General features: G+C 56.8%; 2 long non-coding RNA genes across 2 annotated transcripts; one reads left to right on the forward strand and one right to left on the reverse strand.

Annotated features, from left to right (window-relative positions):
* Nucleotides 1–972: 972 nt before the first annotated feature.
* LOC109290063 lies at nt 973–3,249 on the reverse strand. The gene is made up of 3 exons (XR_002095504.1): nt 3,149–3,249; nt 2,221–2,351; nt 973–1,120 (listed from the first exon to the last, which is right to left on the reverse strand). It is a non-coding gene; the product is annotated as an uncharacterized LOC109290063 (long non-coding RNA).
* Nucleotides 3,250–5,422: 2,173 nt separating this feature from the next.
* LOC109290064 lies at nt 5,423–6,440 on the forward strand. Its single transcript, XR_002095505.1, has 2 exons — nt 5,423–5,583; nt 6,238–6,440. It is a non-coding gene; the product is annotated as an uncharacterized LOC109290064 (long non-coding RNA).
* Nucleotides 6,441–10,069: the final 3,629 nt, after the last annotated feature.

Raw genomic sequence — 10,069 nt, forward strand, 5'->3', positions numbered from 1 at the left:
TGGAGAGAGTCCAGTGGAGGGCAGTGAAAATGGTTGAGGGCTGGGGGACAGGACTGGTGAGGAGAGGCTGAGGGAACTGGGCTGATTGAGTCTGCAGAAGGGAAGACCAAGGGGGGATTTGATAGCAGCCTTCACCTCCCTGCAGGGGAGCTGCAAAGAGGATGGAGCTGGACTGTCCTCAGTGGGGGCAGATGGCAGGACAAGGAGCAATGGGCTCAAGCTGCAGCAAGGGAAGTTGAGGTTGGATATTAGGAAAAATGTTCTCCCGAGGGGGTGGTGAAGCACTGGGACGGGTTACCCAGAGCGGTGGTGGAGTCTCCATCCTTAGAGATGTTTAAGACCTGGCTTGACAAAGCCTTGTCTGGGATGATGTAGTTGGGGCTGGTCCTGCTCGGAGCAGGGGTTGGACTAGGTGCGACCCCCGAGGTCCCTTCCAGGCCTTGTTGTCTCTGATTCTACATTTCTAACACAGCAGTAGATAGGGCAAGAAGCAGAAAGCAGAGCAGGGCATCAGGAGTGGCAGATCTGGCAGAAGAAGGGAACTGTGGTGGTGCTCTGGGGGGTGCAGGGCTAATCTGTGGCATGTAGGCCAGAAAGGTTGGCCCCACTTCTGTACAGCACCCCTTGATTTCCAGGGATGCTATTCTTCAAACTTCCCACCCTCCATGGAGCTACGCTCAGCTTCAGCAGCCCGCGGTCCGTTCATTCATCCTCTGCCCCATGGATATTTCGTGGCCTTTCATCACTGGTCCATGGACATCAGTGGTGAGAAGCAATCTCTCTTGCACTGTATTCAGGGCTCTGGGGTCTGCCTCCCACAGGCTACGAAGCCTGGGGCAATCTGGCCCCGTCTGAACCGTGCACAAAGAAGCAGCCCTGCTGCCGATTCAGACCCCAGGGAAGCCCGCATTGCAGGACGTAACTACAGACTAGCAGCAATGAGCAGCAGTAATGATACGCATGAGGCCACGGTGTATTCCTGTGCTTATTTTATTGCAAGGTGAGTGACTGCTCTACCATCCAAGGTCTCCGCCTCGTCCGTCTGCTGGAGCTGCAGGGAGGATGCCTGCAGTCCAGTCGGGCCCTGCCGGGTCGCCAGCCTCCAGCCTCATTGTTTCGCCTGAAAGCAAACGAGGCGCCATGTCAATACAAGCAGGGGTGCAGCCGCCTGCTTTTCAAAGCACCGGCCCCGCGGTTCAATGGCCCTTGCACCAAGGGATCTGGACGCTGCGTGAAAGCGGACTCGGCGCTCACACCGGTCATGCCGGAGCTATGCCTTCCCCGTTTCTTCCGGCCGCTGAACCGGTGCTAGGAACACACCTGGGATGGCTTCGCTCTGGGCAACAGAGATACTCAGCCAGGACCCTCGTCTTGTTACTCCAGTGAGCCGCAGGCCAGAAACCCTCCCCGCTGGTGTGACGGGGACAGGGGCCGTGTTATACTGAGGGGGGTTGGTCACTTCTTGAGCTCGGGTTAAAAAATCCACGGGCAAAAGGAAAGTCAGAGCTGCAGTGAAGAAGGACACATCCAAGCAGACTCTGAAATGCATGGGGCTCCACATTAAAACTCCCCTCTTATTTGTACCGGGGGAGCTGGAGACCCCGATGAAATCCTTAGATCCTATTCAGACAAATGGCAAAACTGCCACTCATTTTAGCAGGCAAGGATGTCACCCCTGACACCTCCCAGGTTTCCACTGCAGGGCTGGCCTGCTCGTCTGGACTCCAATGCAGTCTCCCCGGCTCTGCTTGGGGAGCCCCTCACTGCATGGAGACCCCGGGAATGAGCCCTCTCCTGTCTGCTAATCCTGCATCGGCCCGGTAGCGAGGCTGAGAAGTGAAAGCACTCAGCTACATTGTGGGCTCCCCCTCTGCCCTGCAACATGTTGTGCTCATTTCTACGCTGCATAATTGGTACAAGAAAGTCTCCCCGCTTGCCCCGGGCAGTTTTGAGCTGCTGGAGCCTGGTCTTACATCATCCTTGTCGCAGCCGGGGGGGGCAGGGTGTCATTTAGATTCATAATGTTAAGGCCAAAAAAGAGCATTCAATCCTCCAAGCAAACCTCCTGTACAGCGCAGGCCAGGTTCCTCCAGCACAAAGCCCAGCAGCCGGTTTCACTAGCCGGTCTTCCAGAAAGGCAGCCCATCCGGGATTGACGACACCCACGACAGCCCAGCCCAGCTCCTAATGGAGAACTCACCCCACCAAGGTCGCGCTTACCACTATACTGCTGTCTTCAAACCCCTTGACAATGCCCTTGACGGCGGCATCGACAGCATCTTTATATCCACCGTTCAGTTTCTCAAGGTCTTCTGCATTGGCCTGGAGGTCGGGCAACGCACCGCTGGCTTCTGCAGGACAAAGAGGCCAAGTAAGCCCAAGCCCAGTGAGCTCAAATGGCCCCAGTGAGATGTGGAGACAGCAATGGGGGCTTGCAACGAGGCCCCTCTCCATGCAGACCCCGCCATGCCCGCGGCCACAAGGCCCCTGCTCAGCGTCAATGGGTCAGCTTCCCTCCCCAGGCCCAGTTCCTCTCCCCTTCTCCGCTCACCCTCCGTTTGGCATTCCCCAAACGCTCTGCCATCGAGACTCCCTTTGACCGATGAATGCAACCAGAAGCCCAGAGGAGGATGGCAAATGGTGCAGGCACCATCCCTCCCTGCTGTGTTCGTACAGCACCTAGCACAGCAGTGCCACGACTGGGCACGAATACAAGGGAACCGCCGTCAGCTCCTTTGCAATTACTCTAATCTTCCAGCTTCCTCTCTGTGAGTTTTCCCCACCTTGTCTGAACTCCCAACCCTTCTCCCCCTCTGCACCCCGAAGGGCACCGGGGCTGAGGCCTTTAGTGGACGAAGACAGAGGGTTGGGGGAGACATCGATCTCTCCCCAGTCCAGATCTTCTGTTCTCTGCCCAAACTCCCCCTTCTCCACCCCAGAGAGGACAAAAAGGGCTGCCTTCGTCCCCGACAGTGGCTGGATACCAGGTGAGCACCTGGCACACACCTCAGCCGACGGCACATGCACCATAGCCGTGAGCCCGAGACGTCGGTCACAAAGCAGTGGCTGGGCAGGCATCCCGGGTGCGTGTCGGGGGCTCCATACAAACGAGCTTCAGAAATCCTTGGAGCTTCCTATCGCCACTTACCAAAGACGCAGGACAGAGCCAGAATGAGCAGCAGGGCGAGTCCTGTCCCCTTCATGGCTGGGGCTAGGAGGAGTGGAGTTTAGCACTGGACCTCGGCAGTTCAGCCCCTCTTTTCTACACCAGCGCATCCGGTAGCGCATCCTTCTCCCGGCCTGCCCCCGGCGTGGCTGGCACCGGCTCAGCGTCTGCCCTTAGACAAATGCCACGGAGAAATGCTGGCCCGCGGCACTACATTGCCCGTGGAAATTAAGTTAATGTGCGTGCAAACTTCCCCTTCTATTTGCAGTCACCCGAAGGCAAGGACAGGCTGAGAAAAATCTCTCCAGCGGCCCCGAGCGGGGGGAGATTGATGAGTCTCCTGACGGCTGCCAGGTTCGGGACGGAGTCACGTCGGGTGGGTTTTTGAAGGGGAAAAGCAAGAAGTGACTCAGGGCACATCCACTGCGGCTTGCTGGGGGCTTGTGTACGTGCACAACAGTTGTGTGCATCGTGTGTGCGCGCTGCAGTGTGACCGAGGCCTGGACCGCACAGAGCACCAATATTCAGAGCTGAGCGCTTGGCTTCCCATGCAGGCGTCCCAGGGCATGTCACTTTGCTGCTGTTCTGGGATATTTGGCATTGAATGTGGTCTAGGAAGCCTGACCTCTGAGAAGAGAACTGGGTTGTTCTGTCAAGAGAGCCGGAGACAGAGGAAAGGCAGGGTAACAGTCTGCAAATATGTTAAAAGACCTGTCCCCATGCCCACTGCGGAGATGATAAGAAGCAGGTTTGAATGATGGCGTAGGAGGTGTAGGTTAGGCATTAAGAAACCGTCCAGCCTGCAAAGAGAGCTAAGCCCTGGCAGAGGGAAGACTGGGGTCTTCGTCACAGGACGTTTGGAAGAGCCGGCTGGACCAGCCTCTGGCAGGGATGCTTTAGGCATGGATGAATTTCTAGAGAACCCCCCAAAATCCTTTCTGTTCCTCTTCATTATGATTGTAATTACAGGACTTAAGTCCCTGCAGGGGAGCTGCAAAGAGGATGGAGCTGGGCTGGTCTCAGTGGGGGCAGACGGCAGGACAAGGAGCAATGGGCTCAAGCTGCAGCAAGGGAAGTTGAGGCTGGATATTAGGAAAAACTCTCTCATGAGGAGGGCGGTGAAGCACTGGGACAGGTCACCCAGAGCGGTGGTGGACTCTCCGTCCTTGGAGATTTAAGACCAGGTTAGACAAAGTGTCGGCTGGGATGATGCAGTTGGGGCTGGTCCTGCTTGGAGCAGGGGTTGGACTAGATGTGACCTCCTGAGGTCCCTCCAACCCTCCTTTTCTATGATTCTGTGATTTTGTGACTTCTGCTGGAAGCAAACTGGATTTGGGGCCTTAGGGTCAGACTCTGTTATTTCCCATCTGTTCTTTGTGAGGCAGCACTGCCCGCAAGGCCCATCAGGCAGCACGGGATAAATGTTACCGAGAGCCCCCCGGCAAGGGTCAGATACCTCAAGTCATGCAGTGTTTTCACACCCCGGGACAGGGACAAGCAGGAAGGGCAGGGAGGCTGGAGGCAGCTGGACACTTCCCTCCCCCTTTCCCCTGGAGCAGACGGAGCTGCAGAGGAGCCCTGGCCACGGGGCACGCTCTTTCGCCATCGCCGGCACCGCAGCATACAATGCCCTCACAGAGGTAGAGCTTCACCTTCAATGCAGACAAGCTTTTGCCTCCATACCCCACGTGAAGGCTGTTCTCTAGGCAAGGGCACATGGACCAGCATCCTGCTCAGCCAGCCCCACGTCTGCAGAAACCATTAGCTCCCCTGAGGGGAAGCTCATTCACCCTTTGAGACTGGCAGCGCAATGCTCCCTGGGCAGCGCTGAGGGGCAAACACCCCTTCCCCTCTTCTGTGCACGTTGCTGTGGAGGCCTAGACTTGAAACAAGGGGCCCTGGGGTGTCTCACCTGGCCACGGGCCAGGCAAACACGTCAGCAGCCCGGCCTGGGGGCGCTGGGTGGGGCATGCAGACGTGCCCCATGCAAAGGCAGGAGCAGCAAGCACAAAATGCAGAGCATCGCAGCCGGAGCCTCTGAGCCTTGCACAGCCGGCTCCACCATGAAGCTGCAGGTCTCCTCCCTCCTCGTGGCCCTGGTGCTGTGCTGCTGCTCTGTACGTGATCTGCACGCTGCAGCGAGCAGGGTCCCATGCCCCGTGCACCGCTCGGCTGCCTGCCCCGGGGCACCGGCACACAGGCTGAAGCCAGGACAGGGCACGAGCAGGGGTCGGGCAGACCCGGCGGCCCTTGTCGGGATGATTTCATGTGTCTTTGTCTTGCTGGCTCCTGCTAACTCCCTGGCTCTCTCCCCGCTCTCTGGCCTCGGCCTTCCAAACGCCCAGCTCACTGAGGAGCTCCAGGCCCGTGTGAAGAGCCTCTCTCCAGGGGAGACCCTGTCCATTCAGGGCCTCATGGTAAATCGGGGCTTTGGGGTGGATGTGGGTCGCTTCGAAGCAAGCACGGGAGCAGCAGTCGGAGCTTCGTAGTGTGATCTCCTGGCACTCGGGAGGGGCGGCTGGGCGCACGCAGGTTGTCTTGGTCTGTGTGAAAGCGCAGCATGGGAGACGGGCAATGCAGAGGTTAATGGGAGGAAACCGCACGGTGCAGCAGTGTCGGGCAGAGGCGCACGTGTGCTGGGGATATGTTTCGCCCCAGCTTGGGGTCTCCAGCAAAGAAGCCTTACATCACAGGCTGATGTATGGGCAGCAGAGTCACACCATCTCTTTCCCACTGGCCTGACTACTGCCCACCTCGGTAGGGACGGGGTGGGACTCAAGAGCCCAGGACCCCCCTTGGGAAGTCTCTTAGGGAGAGCTACCACCTGGCTAGGACTAGGACATCCCAGGCTCTCACACGGCTTGGAAGAGGAAGTCGCTCTTCCATTTCCCCCATGCCGGCACCTTGTGACCATCAAGCACGGAGGTCAAACCAGCCCCGGTGGGCAGCGGGCAGCAGCTGCGCCTGGTTAACACGCTGCAAGGGGACGCAGACTGACCGGTGTCCAGACCTGCTTTGAATTTTGCAGCCAGGAGATGCCAGCTCTGGTTCACGGCTCTCCTGTCTTTCAGAACACCTTCACTGGGGTTTTAGGATAATGACCAGATGACCAAAGCCAGATGCATCTTCACATTGAAGAGTTGTGGACAGATGACAGCCCCCAACTCTCCTCTTCTTCCCGTTCACTGCCTGGACTTTCCACCCATGTCTGAGCACCCTGTCCTCTTCCTTGACCTGTTGCAGCAGCTTGTTTCAATAAACTCAAGGAAACGCAGATCTTTGCTGGTCTCCTTTCTGCTGAGGCACACACAATGCTGAGGGTTTATCCTTACAAATGGCCCAGTCCAGGTTGGGATACCCAGGGGTTGTCCTTCTATAGGTCCCTTCCAGCCCTAATGTCTATGATATCTGTGAGAGCTATAGAGCACTTAGGCCTGGCTGCTGGGAGCTGCCAGAGGTCTCCATGCAAGTGGTGTCAGGAGGAGCAATATCATCACCGCAGATGGAGCTGATCCATTTGTGCAGACCCCCATGTGCAGATGAGCAGCACAAAGCCCGAGACATGCAGGGCTCGGAGGCCCTGTAATAGTTTAAGTCTTGGCTGGCAATGGTATGAGACACCCCCCCCCCGACGCTGTGATCCCCTGGGAGAGGAGGAAGAGGGAGCGCTGTAGCCTGCGTCTGGGACATCTGGGTTGCACCCCCTGCACCACAGGTTTGCGGTGTGACCTTGGGCACGTCACTTAGTCTTGGCAGGCTCGGGTCCCCAGCTACGAGGTGAGGATCTCTTCCTCACAGGGGTCCTGGGACACGCATGAGCCTGAGAGATGCTGTGCGCATCATAGCAGGATGGACCCCAAACTGAGGTGGTGGGAAAGGGGTGTAGAAAACCATCCAAACGTAGAAGCTCGGTCCTCCCTGAAAGCTGCAGCACCACAATGCCAACTTTTCCCCAGTTGGCAAAGGACCCAAAGGGCCCCCAACACCTCCCTAGGTTTATATGGACAAGCCTCGGGCCCCCCGAGGTTCTGTCCAGCTCCTTATAATGAATGTGAGCCCAGCTCTGGGCAGCCCCGAGCTGGTCCTTTGGCACTGAGCGGCTGAACTCGCAAGGCTGCTCCATCATCCGGGTGACACAGAGGAGGTTGGAGAGAAGGCCACGTGCTTTGGTTACACCCGGCAGGCATGCCGGGATACAGCTGGGAAAGGGCTAAGCTTTGCTGAAGCCAAGTGAAAATCTCCCTGTGCATTGGACAGGTCCAGGCTCCAGAGAGCAGAAGTGGGACTGCCCCAAAGGCTTTTTCACAGAGAGGAAAAGGCCATCTGCTATAGCCCCAGCTGTAGGGGCATGTGCTTTGGTGCTAAAAGGGAGCTATGCTAAGAGAAATGCAACGCTACAATGCTGAAGGGAGCCACGGCCTCGTTTGAGCAGCGTTTCATTCTGGGTGTGGGCAGCATTGGAAGCAGGGTCCGGGCCATGCTATGCCAAAGCTGAGCACTCGAGCGTGTCGGCGTCTTCCCAGGAAGATGCAGCCTGGTCCAGCTCCGGATGCAGCACTTGGAGGAGCTGCGGGGGTCGAGTGGTGCCTCCTTTGCCAGGGGTCCCTTGGGCAGCTATTTCAAGCCGTGCTTGCAGGAAACAGGCCAGGGCGAGTTCGAGGTGCTTTGAGAATGAACCCTGCAGAGAGCGGCATTAGCACCTACCTGCTCTCCAGCTGTGAAGAGGGGAAGGCACCATGAACCTTTAGGCAGGGCAGATAGGCACCTTATAGACTGACTAAATAATCTATAGATAGAGACACAGCACAAGCTTTCGTGAACGAGCTCACTTCATCAGACAGCATAGAGCAGGGTGTAAAGGGACGGGAGTGATTTCAATACAATGGTGAGAAAAGAGGGAGAGAAGTGGGAGCCCCTGGGAGTTTTGCCATTCGCCTTGACTGGATCCAGGATTTCACCTGAGATTGCAATTTCCCATTCAAACTAGCCTTTAAAACGTCGCTGCCTGAGAACAGCAGTCCCAAGGTCAGAGAGTGAAGCTTAGCACTAGGCATGTCTACACACTGGCTTAAATTTACTGCGCAGTAAGTGGGAATAGGCCGGCGTTTACATGTCCAAGTGTCAAAGCACAGTTACGCTGTGTGTGGATTGACTTGAGACTAAAGTTAGTCCCAGGTCAGTCCACACGTAGCGTTACTGTGCAGTAAGGTGTCTACATGTGTTACTGTGTAATAATGAATCGGGCATAAATTTGATATCTTCATGATGCAGGTATCAAATTTACACTCAAGTCAGTGTAAGTCAGCATATTTACTGCACAGTACAGGTGTGCATGTGTAGACGCACGCCCATACTACGCAGTAATTTTGTTACTGCGCAGTAAATGTGCGTGTGTAGATGTGCCCATGCAATGTGCTGCTCTATGGCTAGCGCCCATCCAGGGCAGAGTGCTCACATCCCCCACTGTTTTGTAGCATGAGTTACCCGTGGCCAGGCCTGGACGGACGAGCTCCCCGGGGGGAGCAGCACAGAGCAGGCAGCAATTCCAGCAGGGAGCAGGTGCAACCATGAGATGACCCCTAACCGGCTGGGTGCAATTAGCAGCGTTTTACCCTGATTCTGGCTGGAGTTATTCTATGCCAGACTGAGCAAAATTACCCTGCTTTAGGGGGTTATGTGCTGCTGGTTCTTTCCCAAGCCTGGTGCCAACGACACGGGTGCAAACGTATTGTTTGTCCATGTTCTCAATAACCCAGTGTCGCTGTGACATGCAGGTGCATTCAGCCACGTGTCCTCCTCCTGCTTCCCCCAGGCTCTGAATTGCCCCCAAGACCATTCCCAGGTGTCAGTATTGACCCTAGACTGAATTCCCTAGGAAATGAGGCTCCTGTGTGAGCTCCAGCTCCTGCGTGGATGTGCCTGGAGGAAAGCACACGCTGAGAACATTTCCCAGGCAGCCCCCAGTGTGGGAGGCTGACAAGCCTCCTGACAGCTGCCTGGTTCACAGCAGAGCGGTGTCAGGTGGGAGTTCAAATGTGCCCAAGGCAAAACAGCGAAGTGTCGGTGGGCAGGTTCATCGCAGCCTGCTGGGGGTTGTGTTGCCGGTTAGGAGAGCCATTGTCCCGGTGCGATGGAGATACGCATTGCCTGGAAACCCTGTGATCACGCTGGGCAGCAGCGTATGGCATGAAGTGCTGTCCAATCACCCATGCCACGTGCACTGCTGGACGTGTGCGCTGGAGCGCATCACGCAGTGCCTGGTGTGACCTCGACCACGACACAGGGGCACGCCGGGCCTGGCCGTCCAGCAAGGATTCCCACAAATCCTCTCGTCTCCTGCCCTCATCCATCTAGTGTCTGTAAGTGCCATTTCCAGAGCAGTGTCAGGCATGCTTTAAACTTCCCAGGGTGGAAAATGAACTCACTGCTGGCAGAAGAGCTGATGTCAGAGAATCCTAGGAAAGGAGGGCTGGAAAGGCGCTAAGAGGGTCACATCCAGTCCAGCCCCTGCTCCAAGCAGGACCAGCCCCAACTACATCATCCCAGACAAGGCTTTGTCGAGCCGGGTCTTAAACACCTCCAAGGATGGAGACTGCACCGCCTCTCTGGGTAACCTGTCCCAGTGCTTCACCACCCTCCTTGTGAGAGAGTTTTTCCTAATATCCAGCCTGCTGCAGCTTGAGCCCATTGCTCCTTGTCCTGTCGTCTGCCCCCACTGAGACCAGCCCAGCTCCATCCTCTTTGCAGCCCCCCGGCAGGGAGGTGAAGGCTGCTGTTCAACCCCCCTCGGTCTTCTCTTCTGCAGACTCAGTCAGCCCATTTCCCTCAGCCTCTCCTCACCAGTCCTGTCCCCCAGTCCACAACTATGTTGGTTGCCCTCCTATCTCCCACAGCACAGACCCC

This window comes from Gavialis gangeticus, unplaced genomic scaffold (assembly GCF_001723915.1).
Source record: "Gavialis gangeticus isolate Ggan-Ray unplaced genomic scaffold, GavGan_comp1, whole genome shotgun sequence".
Taxonomy (NCBI): Eukaryota; Metazoa; Chordata; order Crocodylia; family Gavialidae; genus Gavialis; species Gavialis gangeticus.